Source organism: Oncorhynchus keta, chromosome 22 (assembly GCF_023373465.1).
Source record: "Oncorhynchus keta strain PuntledgeMale-10-30-2019 chromosome 22, Oket_V2, whole genome shotgun sequence".
Lineage (NCBI taxonomy): Eukaryota > Metazoa > Chordata > Actinopteri > Salmoniformes > Salmonidae > Oncorhynchus > Oncorhynchus keta.
The window spans coordinates 36,531,542-36,544,000 of record NC_068442.1 but is presented as its reverse complement, the minus strand read 5'-3'; the positions used below and the strand labels follow the sequence as shown (position 1 = coordinate 36,544,000).

Here is a 12,459-nt window from a genome sequence, read left to right as displayed (position 1 = left end):
AAAACAGTGATCACCTATTACATGAGCTTCCACATTCACTACAGAAGTGGAAAAGATGGAAAAACGTTTATTTTCTCTGTAAATTATCACAGCTGGAAGATACATTTATAATAATAATAAAATATATGCCATTTAGCAGACGCTTTTATCCAAAGCGACTTACAGTCATGTGTGCATACATTCTACGTATGGGTGGTCCCGGGAATCGAACCCACTACCCTGGCGTTACAAGCGCCATGCTCTACCAACTGAGCTACAGAAGGACCATCACATTTAAAAGAGACGCAAGTGAACAAGCTTAAATCTGCTCCATCTCCAACAAACAAATCAATAAATCTATAAGAACCACGGGTCTTAAACATGAATGACCCAAGATGCTACCAAACTTTAAGTAAAGTTGACTGCCGACAAACGTAAGTAGAATATAATGTTGCCAATGTCTTTTGTGTAATCTGGTAAGCATGAGCTTGAATATTCCCTGTCGGTTTGGCATGGGTGGATTTCAGATATGTTAGCACACATCCTAAACTCTTCCTCTTCTCTCAACATAGTGTTGCAACATGTGTTCCAGACAATGGGGGGCACAAGCGGATTCCCATTTACGTATTATTGGGTAATTCCAATATGACCAGATTTAAGTGGTTCTACCTAGACATGAACTAAAAACATTCCTCCCTGTTACGTCACATGAAAATCGAAATGTGTCATAACACATTCAGCTTTAGAGTCATGTGTCAATCATAGAGCCATCGTCATTGGTCCGACCATGTTGTCCACACAGAGTGACCCTTTCTAACGCCGGAGAGTGCAGTTAAGGTAAATCACTGGTTTTCCAGACAGTTAGCAGCCTGCGCTATAAGCCGGATTGTTGCACAGGTTATGGCAGTTGAACAGCTCAGAGACAACTGGTTTAGCTTCCCATGCCTCAGACTCTCTCCATAGGGAGCTACTAATTCAAGTGAGATTTCAGTTCCTTGCATGTTGAATTTTACAATGTTGGCATAGCCCTTTGCTGTAGTCAATGACCAAAAGCAACCTCTTTGGCGTCATGGGAGGAAAGTAAAAAAATATGTCAAACAGTTTTGTTATATTTCTGTCTTCTGAGATGTATATAAAGTGTAATATTAGGATGTAATACATTTAAACTCTATATCTGATATGGTACAGGTTTCATCTTTTTTTAAGCCCATAGACGTGTGTGAGGTGTATATTTTTGTTTCAAAGTAGATTTGTATAAGATTACCAATAATCACTCTGTGTGACCTTGACCCAGTAAAAAGTTAAAGTATCTTTCTGGGGTTTAATTTAATGTTTATAAGTGTTTCCCTTTCAAATTGTTCTCTGGGAAAGATAATACAGTCAGTGTTGTTTGGGGATTCACCCTATTATAGTATATGATATAGTCAGACTTATACAGGTCTGCTAAACATGACACTACCAAACCAAATTTAACTGTAGCGCAATAGCCTCTGGGACAGTGATTTTGACATAGATTCTTAGCACCTTACATTGTGCCGTTGGTCCGCTCATGTTTCATTTAAGACACTAACAGTGATTACCATCCTCCCACATAAGCCCCCAGTTTACACTGACAAAAGAGGATACCACGTGTCCTTACCGTTTGCCCGGCTTATCCAGACTCGTCTGTGTGTCTAACTTTTCGCTTGACTTCCAGGTGAGAACTGCATGGGATCAATATGGCCAATACTCCTCCGTCTTCCGCTCAGACGAGGCAGAGTAGAGGAGAGAGGTGTATCAGCTCTCCCTTCAGTCCAGTAATAAAGCAGTCAGAAAGTAGCAGCGTTAGCCTTTAGGACTACCAGGCTGCTGAGTTTGTGCATCTGCTGAAGACCATTGTCACACGTCCAGAGGTTCCGCTGGTGGAGGAAGATGCCCAGAGTCCCCATAGTCTTTACTTCAGGTGTTCAGAGTGACTTATCAAAGCCTAGGTGTTAGGGCAGATACAGAGCTTTTTTAAGTAAGGGTATGAAACACAACGTCTGTTAGTAGTGTAGAGTTGTTTCCTCCAGATGATTCTACCTCCTTCACACACAGCCAGACTGCCAGGTATGCTGAAGGAGACCTGCCAGACTTTCAGAGAGAGAATCTGCCCTAGAAATCCAGCAACTCTTATGGCAATAAACAATCAGCCCACAGCTTAACAATTTGTAAATCAACATAAATTGTCTAGAAATCTCCTGCAGTGTGTTGAGTAAATGGAACGTTATTTACGCAGTACTGAAATATTTTAAAATCTCATGAGAGTACTTTTTAAACTCCAAGATCCAGATGAGTTCGATCAGTCTGTCCATCTCCCTGCGTTTAGAACACAACACTCTCTGAACAAGATGAGACGTTCCAAGACGGAGCCATTCACCCCACAGATTCCTTCAATGCGAGTTAATTACAGCTCTGTCCTCACAGAGTAAGAGAGAGTGACTCCAGCCTTAATCTAAATTACACAATAATTTGCGAATCCCGGTGCTGCAGCGATGGAAGTTTCAGAGATACTGAGTGTCCCGACTAAGTAAGTGCGCCGCTGATTGTAAGCACGGCAGCTGCTACCTGTCATCCACAGAGAAAGAGAAACAGGCAGACACTGAAATAATGTTCCTTCTGCAAATTCAAAGTAATCTCTTCTGTTGGTGTACAGTGTAGTGTAGTAGACTATTCTGCTTTTCGTAAGCCTGCTTGTGTCAGAGAGCCCAGCTTTACACTGCTAAGGTATGGAGGGATGGGAGCGCAGGATGGACAGAGGGGGGAGCTAAGTGGAAGAAGGGGGTGAGGGATTGAATAGCTTCATCACTCTTTCGTCCCCTTTCTCCGCCTCCTAGTTTCCTCCCCTCCCCTTTAAGACATAAATACATTCAAATACACACACGCATGCACGCACACGCACTCAGACACATTCACACACACCATTGGCAGACTCAAGTCTAATCAAAGGAGGCTGGCTTAGAATATCTCGGGACTGCAGTTGATTCATGTGCGTGTGCTTATGCTCGTGTCACAGTCTGCACTGACCTCTGCACAAAGGATAAAGATGCATTATGTATGTACATTTACATTAGCAGAGCCAAAAGAGTAAGTGACATAATAAAATCCTTTATATCATGTGTGCTGAGGGCTGGTCTGATGATTTATTAATTTAAAAAATGATCCATCAGTCTTTTCATCTATAGGTTATACAATTTGCCTACGTTTTTCAGCCTAGTTACCTAAGGTCCAATCTGTTACTCAACATCAGGTGGGCAAAAAGTCCATTATGCTGAACGTAAATATCCTGAGAAGAACAGAGCAAGAGGAGTTGGTTTTGGGAGGCACATTTCTAATGCTTCCAGGGTGGGGTGGTTAACATACATAAACACATACATACACATAGCAAGATCTGACAAATACCCACAGATGTTTAGGGATCTGATTACCTTACCCCCCCGTTTACCTTCTACCTGCTTTTGACCAGCCCAAAAAGTCCAGTACAAAACAAAGAGCCAATAAGCCTACGTATGCAGGCCCCACTTATAGGATAGGAGTGTTGTTTCAGTGATACTCTATTCATTTATATGCATTTAATGGCCATTTTAAGCCCAACCCCTAACGACCCATAACTCTAGTTTAATCACACATTAACACATCAATACCCAGTTGAGACCATGTTGACAAACATCATATTTGACCTTCAGCAGTATTTACATGAACACATTCCTGCCGCGGAGAGAAATGTTCTTAGTTTATGGACATGTGGATTTGAAAACAATCAATGATACGGTTTTGTCGAAAGCTTCCCTCCAATGGGAGACATTTGGTAAATTTCTAGGTGCAGCTTTTGGCACGAGTTCAATGACTTTCACAATACCTCTACTTGTTTGGGATTACAGTGCTTAAAGGGAAAAATCAAAGCACTGTTTTCCTTTTTGGTTTCCAATAGATACAACGATATGTTTAGGAAGGGTGGTGGGTGTGGTCTAAAAGAATGGACAGCAATAGTGATCACTTTGTTTGCTAAAACAACTCTCCTCTTGGTAAATCATTTTTCAGTGAGGGCAGGAACTGAAAAGTGAATGTGAGAGAAGGAGTGCTATTCATGTGGTTTCCTGTCCGGTGTGTACACCCATATAGCTGCTTTATGACAACTGCTTTTATATAATCAGTGCATACGTGGGGCAACTGTATGGATTCTAGGGTAGGTCATATTGTCCACTGAAAAGGCATTGAGGTATCAAAATATTCTGAATAGGTCTCGATTCAATGAACAGCAATGGCAATGTTGTATATTGTTATATGTACAATGTATCTAAAAATGCTTTCTCTGTAAGACTGTTCTGAGAAGGACCTTTCAGTATTAAGGACACTTTGGCTCACATAAAGTTACATTTCAATTGTGTTAGCATACTAAGTAGTACACTGCATGATGGACACCTGGCTGGGAAGGATGTGGAAGTAAACGTGTTGTAAGAGCAAATGTCAAAAACAGCCCATCTAGCATTGAAAACTAACAGCGATGATTATTTCAAGCTTTTCCTTATACCAAATGATTGATGACAAAAATATTCAAGTATACAATTGAAAAGCTATTTCTTCAAAGAGAACGACTCATTCGGTCATTTGTTTTGGTACTTTTCATATGTACTGTAGCTTGTTTTTGGTGGCTGGTCCAAAAATTGTTGGAGGAGTGCAGCATTTACCTGGAGCCAACTCTGCAGATAGCACTACTGCGGGATTTGAAAAGTCATAGTCAATTGATCAATAATATAATAATACTTAATAATACTATGTATATTTGTAAACAACAGCTGGTGCACAATATCTAAGGAAGTCTCTAGGTTTTGCTCGCCTGATGTAGAGTATCTCATGATAAGCTGTAGACCACCTAGAGAGTTTTCATCTCTATTTTTCTTAGCAGTCTACATACCACCAAAGAACGCACTCAATGAGCTGTATGACGTCATAAGCAAACAGGAAAATGCTTATCCAGAGGTGGCACTCTTAGTGGCCGGGGACTTTAATGCAGGGAAACTTAAATCTATTTTACCAAATTTCTATCAGCAAGTTCAATGTTCAACCAGAGGGGGAAAAAACTCTAGACCACCTTTACTCCACACACAGAGACGCGTACAAAGCTCTCCCTCGCCCTCTATTTGGCAAATCTGACCATAATTCTATCATCCTGATTCCCTCTTACAAGAAAAAAACGAAAGCAGGAAGCACAAGTGACTCGGTCTGTAAAAAAGTGGTCAGATGAAGCAGATGCTAAAGTACAGGACTGTTTTGCTAGCACAGACTGGAATATGTTCCGGGATTCTTCCGACGGCATTGAGGAGTAGTACTTCACATCAGTCACTGGCTTTATCAATAAGTGCATCGACGACGTTGTCCCCACAGTGACCATAAATTCATGCCCCAACCAGAAGCCATGGATTACAGGCAACATCTGCACTGAGCTAAAGGCTAGAGTTGCCGCTTTCAAGGAGTGGGACTCTAACCCGGAAGGTTATTAGGAATCCCGCTATGCCTTCCGACGAACAATCAAACAGGCAAAGCGCCAAAACAGGACTAAGATCAAATCGTACTACGCCAGCTTCGATGCTCGTCGGATGCATTTGTACTTGTATTTGTATTTGTCATGGATCCCCATTTGCTTTGCTGCTTTGGCAGTATCTACTCTTCCTGGGGTCTAGCAAAATTAAGGCAGTTTATTCAATTTTTAAACATTACAATACATTCACAGACTTCACAACACACTATGTGCCATCAGACCCCTACTCCACCACTACCACATACAGTGGGGCAAAAAAGTACTTGGTCAGCCACCAATTGTGCAAGTTCTCCCACTTAAAAAGATGAGAGAGGCCTGTAATGTTCATCATAGGTGCACTTCAACTATGACAGACAAAATGAGAAAAAAAATCCAGAAAATCACATTGTAGGATTTTTTATGAATTTATTTGCAAATTATGGTGGAAAATAAGTATTTGGTCAATAACAAAAGTTTATCTCATACCTTTGTTATATACCGATGGTTCACAGTTATATAGCGACGGTTCACAGTTCAGAGCTTCCGGCGACGGTCCCCAGTCCTCCCAGGTTCTCCCCATCTTAGCTGCTACTGCATCAATATGTTTTGACCATGACAGTTTACAAATTATTATAATTGTTTTATTATTATAATTATTACAATTTATTTAACCAGGTAGGCCAGTTGAGAACAAGTTCTAACTTACAACTGCGACCTGGCCAAGACAAAGCAAAGCAGTGCGACAAACAACAACACAGAGTTACACAAGGGATAAACAAACGTACAGTCAATAACACAATAGAAAAATCTGTACACAGTGTGTGCAAATGAAGTAAGGGGGTAAGGCAATAAATAGGCCAGAGTGGCGAAGTAATTACAATTCAGCAATTAACACTGGAGTGATAGACGTGCAGATAAGGATGTACAAGTAGAAATACTGGTGTGCAGAAAAACAAAAACAAATATGGGATGAGGTTGGTTGGATGGGCTATTTAGAGATGGGCTGTGTACAGCTGCAGCAATCGGTAAGCTTCTCTGACAGCTGATGCTTAAAGTTAGTGAAGGAGATATAAGTCTCCAACTTCAGTGATTTTTGCAATTCGTTCCAGTTATTGGCAGCAGAGAACTGGAAGGAAAGGGGGCCAAAGGGGGTGTTGGCTTTTGGGATGACGAGTGAAATATACAGTTGAAGTTGGAAGTAAACATACACTGAGGTTGGAGTCATTAAAACTAGTTTGTCAACCACTCCATAAATTTAGTGTTAACAAACTACAGTTTTGGCAAGTCGGTTAGGACATTTACTGTTCCGTTCAAAAAATGCAGAACTAAGAACAGATACAGCCCTTGGTTCACTCCAGACCTGACTGCCCCCGACCAGCACAAAAACATCCTGTGGCGGACTGCAATAGCATCGAACAGTCCCCGCGATATGCAACTGTTCAGGGAAGTCAGGAACCAATACACGCAGTCAGTCAGGAAAGCTAAGGCCAGCTTCTTCAGGCAGAAGTTTGCATCCTGTAGCTCCAACTCCAAAAAGTTCTGGGACACTGTGAAGTCCATGGAGAACAAGAGCACCTCCTCCCAGCTTCCCACTGCACTGAGGCTAGGGAACACGGTCACCACCGACAAATCCATGATTATCGAAAACTTCAACAAGCATTTCTCAACGGCTGGCCATGCCTTCCGCCTGGCTACTCCTACCTCGGCCAACAGCTCCGGCCCCCCCGCAGCTCCTCGCCCAAGCCTCTCCAGGTTCTCCTTTACCCACATCCAGATAGCAGATGTTCTGAAAGAGCTGCAAAACCTGGACCCGTATAAATCAGCTGGGCTTGACAATCTGGACCCTCTATTTCTGAAACTATCCGCCGCCATTGTCGCAACCCCTATTACCAGCCTGTTCAACCTCTCTTTCATATCGTCTGAGATCCCCAAGGATTGGAAAGCTGCCGCAGTCATCCCCCTCTTCAAAGGGGGAGACACCCTGGACCCAAACTGTTACAGACCTATATCCATTCTGCCCTGCCTATCTAAGGTCTTCGAAAGCCAAGTCAACAAACAGGTCACTGACCATCTCGAATCCCACCGTACCTTCTCCGCTATGCAATCTGGTTTCCGAGCCGGTCACGGGTGCACCTCAGCCACACTCAAGGTACTAAATGACATAACTGCCATCGATAAAAGACAGTACTGTGCAGTCGTCTTCATCGACCTTGCCAAGGCTTTCGACTCTGTCAATCACCATATTCTTATCGGCAGACTCAGTAGCCTCGGTTTTTCGGATGACTGCCTTGCCTGGTTCACAAATCACTTTGCAGACAGAGTTCAGTGTGTCAAATCGGAGGGCATGTTGTCCGGTCCTCTGGCAGTCTCTATGGGGGTGCCACAGGGTTCAATTCTAGGGCCGACTCTTTTCTCTGTGTATATCAATGATGTTGCTCTTGCTGCGGGCGATTCCCTGATCCACCTCTACGCAGACGACACCATTCTATACACTTTCGGCCCGTCATTGGACACTGTGCTATCTAACCTCCAATCGAGCTTCAATGCCATACAACACTCCTTCCGTGGCCTCCAACTGCTCTTAAACGCTAGTAAAACCAAATGCATGCTTTTCAACCGATCGCTGCCTGCACCCGCATGCCCGACTAGCATCACCACACTGGATGGTTCCGACCTTGAATATGTGGACACCTATAAGTACCTAGGTGTCTGGCTAGACTGCAAACTCTCCTTCCAGACCCATATCAAACATCTCCAATCGAAAATCAAATCAAGAGTCGGCTTTCTATTTCGCAACAAAGCCTCCTTCACTCACGCTGCCAAGCTTACCCTAGTAAAACTGACTATCCTACCTATCCTCGACTTCGGCGATGTCATCTACAAAACTGCTTCCAACACTCTTCTCAGCAAACTGGATGCAGTTTATCACAGTGCTATCCGGTTTGTCACTAAAGCACCTTATACTACCCACCACTGCGACTTGTATGCTCTAGTCGGCTGGCCCTCGCTACATATTCGTCGCCAGACCCACTGGCTCCAGGTCATCTACAAGGCCATGCTAGGCAAAGCTCCGCCTTATCTCAGCTCACTGGTCATGATGGCAACACTCATCCGTAGCGCTCCAGCAGGTGTATCTCATTGATCATCCCTAAAGCCAACACCTCATTCGGCCGCCTTTCGTTCCAGTACTCTGCTGCCTGTGACTGGAACGAATTGCAAAAATCGCTGAAGTTGGAGACTTTTATCTCCCTCACCAACTTCAAACATCAGCTATCTGAGCAGCTAACCGATCGCTGCAGCTGTACATAATCTATTGGTAAATAGCCCACCCATTTTCACCTACCTCATCCCCACAGTTTTTATTTATTTACTTTTCTGCTCTTTTGCACACCAATATCTCTACATGTACATGATCATCTGATCATTTATCACCCCAGTGTTAATCTGCAATATTGTAATTATTCGCCTACCTCCTCATGCCTTTTGCACACATTGTATATAGACTCCCCTTTTTTCTCTACTGTGTTATTGACTTGTTAATCGTTTACTCCATGTGTAACTCTGTGTTGTCTGTTCACACTGCTATGCTTTGTCTTGGCCAGGTCGCAGTTGCAAATGAGAACCTGTTCTCAACTAGCCTACCTGGTTAAATAAAGGTGAAATAAAATTTAAAAAACATGATTTGAGTCAATTGGAGGAGTACCTGTGGATGTATTTCAAGGCCTACCTTCAAACTCAGTGCCTCTTTGCATGACATCATGAGAAAATCAAAAGAAATCAGCCAAACAAACTGTAGACCTCCACGAGTCTGTTCATCCTTGGGAGCAATTTCCAAATGCCTGAAAGTACCACGTTCATCAGTACACAAGTATAAACACAATGGGACCATGCCGCCGTAATACTGCTCAGGAAGGAGATGCATTCTGTCTCCTAGAGATGAATGTACTGTGGTGCGGAAAGTGCAATCAATCCCAGAACAACAGCAAAGGATCTTGTGAAGATGCTGGAGGAAACAGGTACAAAAGTATTTATATCAACAGTAAAACAAGTCCTATATAAGCTTATAACCTGAAAGCCCACTCAGCAAGAAAGAGGCCACTGCTCCAAAACTGCCATAAAAAAAGCCAGACTACGGTTTGCAACTGCACATGGGGACAAAGATCGTACTTTTTGGAGAAATATCCTCTGGTCTGATGAAACAAAAATAAAACTGTTTGGCAGTAATGACCATCGTTATGTTTGGAGGAAAAAGGGGGAGGCTTGCAAGCCAAAGAACACCATCCCTGCCTCGAAGCGAGTATAGAAGTAGTTTCGCTTGTCTGGTAGGCTCGTGTCACTGGGCAGCTCTCGGCTTTGCTTCCCTTTGTAGTCTGTAATGGTTTGCAAGACCTGCAACAAAAGCCACAAAAGCCCTTGTATATTTAAATTTTTACTAACGACATTACACTGACTTTGAGTAAAACCTGAGTTTCTATGTATGCGGATGACTCAACACTATACTCGTCAGCTACTACAGCGACTGAAATGACTGCGACATTCAACAAAAAGCTGCAGTTAGTTTCAGAGTGGGTGTTAACGTATAAGTTAGCCCTAAATATTTGTAAAACTAAAACCATTCTATTTGGAACAAAACACTCACTAAACCCTAAACCTCAATTAAATCTTGTCATAAATAATGCGTAATTTGAGCAAGTTGAGATGACTAAACTGCATGGAGTAACACTCGATTGTGGTCACCATAGCAACACCCACCCCAAGCATGCACTCCAGCAGGTACAGTTGAAGTCAGAAGTTTACATACACCTTAACCAAATACATTTAAACTCAGTTTTTCACAATTCCTGACATTTAATCCAAGTAAAAATTCCCTGTCTCAGGTCAGTTAGGATCTTTATTTGAAGAATGTCAAATGTCAGAATAATAGTAGAGAGATTTTTTTATTTCAGCTTTTATTTCTTTCATCACATCCCCAGTGGGTCAGAAGTTTACATACACTCAATTGGTATTTGGTAGCATTGGCTTTAATTGTTTAACTTGGGTCAAACGTTTCAGGGAAGCCTTCCACAAGCTTCCCACAATAAGTTGGGGGAATTTTGGCTCATTCCTCCTGACTGAACTGGTGTAACGGAGTCAAGTTTGTAGGCCTCCATGCTCGCACACGCTTTTTCAGTTCTGCCCACAAATGTTCTATAGGATTGAGGTCAGGGCTTTGTAATGGCCACTCCAATACCTTGACTTTGTTGTCCTTAAGCCATTTTGCCACAACTTTGTAAGTATGCTTGAGGTCATTGTCCATTTGGAAGACCCATTTGCAACCAAGTTTTACCTTCCTGATTGATGTCTTGAGATGTTGCTTCAATATATCCACATAATTTTCCTACCTCATGATGACATCTATTTTGTGAAGTGCACCAGTCCCTCCTGCAGCAAAGCACCCCCACAACATGATGCTGCCAACCCGTGCTTCATGGTTGGGATGGTGGTCTTCGGCTTGCAAGCCTCCCCCTATTTCCTCCAAACATAACGATGGTCATTATGACCAAACAGTTATATTTTTGTTTCATCAGACCAGAAGACATTTCTCCAAAAATATGGTCTTTGTCCCCATGTGCAGTTGCAAACTGTAGTCTGGCTTTTTTATGGCGGTTTTGGAGCAGTGGCTTCTTCCTTGCTGAGCGGCCTTTCAGGTTATGTCGATATAGGACTCGTTTTTACTGTGGATATAGATACTTTTGTACCTGTTTCCTCCAGCATCTTTACAAGGTCCTTTGCTGTTGTTCTGTGATTGATTTGTACTTTTCGCACCAAAGTAAGTTCATCTCTAGGAGACAGAAAGCATCTCCTTCCTGAGCAGTATGACGACGGCGTGGTCCTATGGTGTTTATACTTGCGTACTATTGTTTGTGTAACAGAATAACTTTACGTCCGTCCCCTCGCCCATACCCGGGCGCGAACCAGGGACCCTCTGCACACATCGACAACAGTCACCCTCGAAGCATCGTTACCCATCGCTCCACAACAGCCGCGGCTCTTGCAGAGCAAGGGGAACTACTACTTCAAGGTCTCAGAGCAAGTGACGTCACCGATTGAAACGCTATTCAGCGCACACCGCTAACTAAGCTAGCCGTTTCACATCCGTTACACTTGTACAGATGAACGTAGTACCTTCAGGCATTTGGAAATTGCTCCCAATGATGAACCAGACTTGTGGAGTTCTACATTTTTTTCTGAGGTCTTGACTGATTTCTTTTGATTTTACCATGATGTCAAGCCAAGTAGCACTGAGTTTGAAGGTAGGCCTTGAAATACATCCACAGGTTCATCTCCAATTGACTGAAATGATGTCAATTAGCATATCAGAAGCTTCTAAAGCCATGACATCATTTTCTGGAATTTTCAAAGCTGTTTAAAGGCAGTCAACTTAGTGTATGTAAACCTCTGACCCACTGGAATTGTGATACAGTGAATTAAAGTGAAATAATCTGACTAAAGAATTGTTGGATAAATGACTTGTGTCATGCACAATGTAGATGTCCTAACCAACTTGTCAAAACTATAGTTTGTTCATAAGAAATTTGTGGAGAGGTTGAAAAACGAGTTTTAATGACTCCAGTGTATGTGAACTTCCGACTTCAACTGTATATATATATTTACATTTTTTGATGGGGATTGGATATGATGCAGGCTATTAAATTGATGGAAGCTACAATCTATCTGCAGTATTAAAGCTGATCAACCCCATAGAAAAATGTATAAGTAGATAAATAAATAAAAGGCATCAAGTCTCCAAGTACACTACATGGCCAAAAGTATGTGGACACCCCTTCAAATTTGTGTATTTGGCTATTTCAGCAAGGCCCATTGGTCACAGGCGTTTAAAGTCACACAGCCATGCAATCTCAATGAACAAACATTGGCAGTAGAATGGCTGTATATAAGAGCTC

The 12,459-nt window shown here is 42.5% G+C and overlaps 1 protein-coding gene across 1 annotated transcript in view; it reads right to left on the bottom strand.

Moving 5' to 3' along the window:
* Positions 1-2,707, bottom strand: part of LOC118401404 (neurturin-like) — a 37,673-nt gene extending 34,966 nt beyond the window's left edge. Inside the window, exon 1 of the mRNA XM_035798881.2 lies at positions 1,619-2,707. The gene's annotated coding sequence lies outside the window, so the exon portion shown is untranslated. The remainder of the gene's footprint in view (positions 1-1,618) is intronic.
* Positions 2,708-12,459: the final 9,752 nt, after the last annotated feature.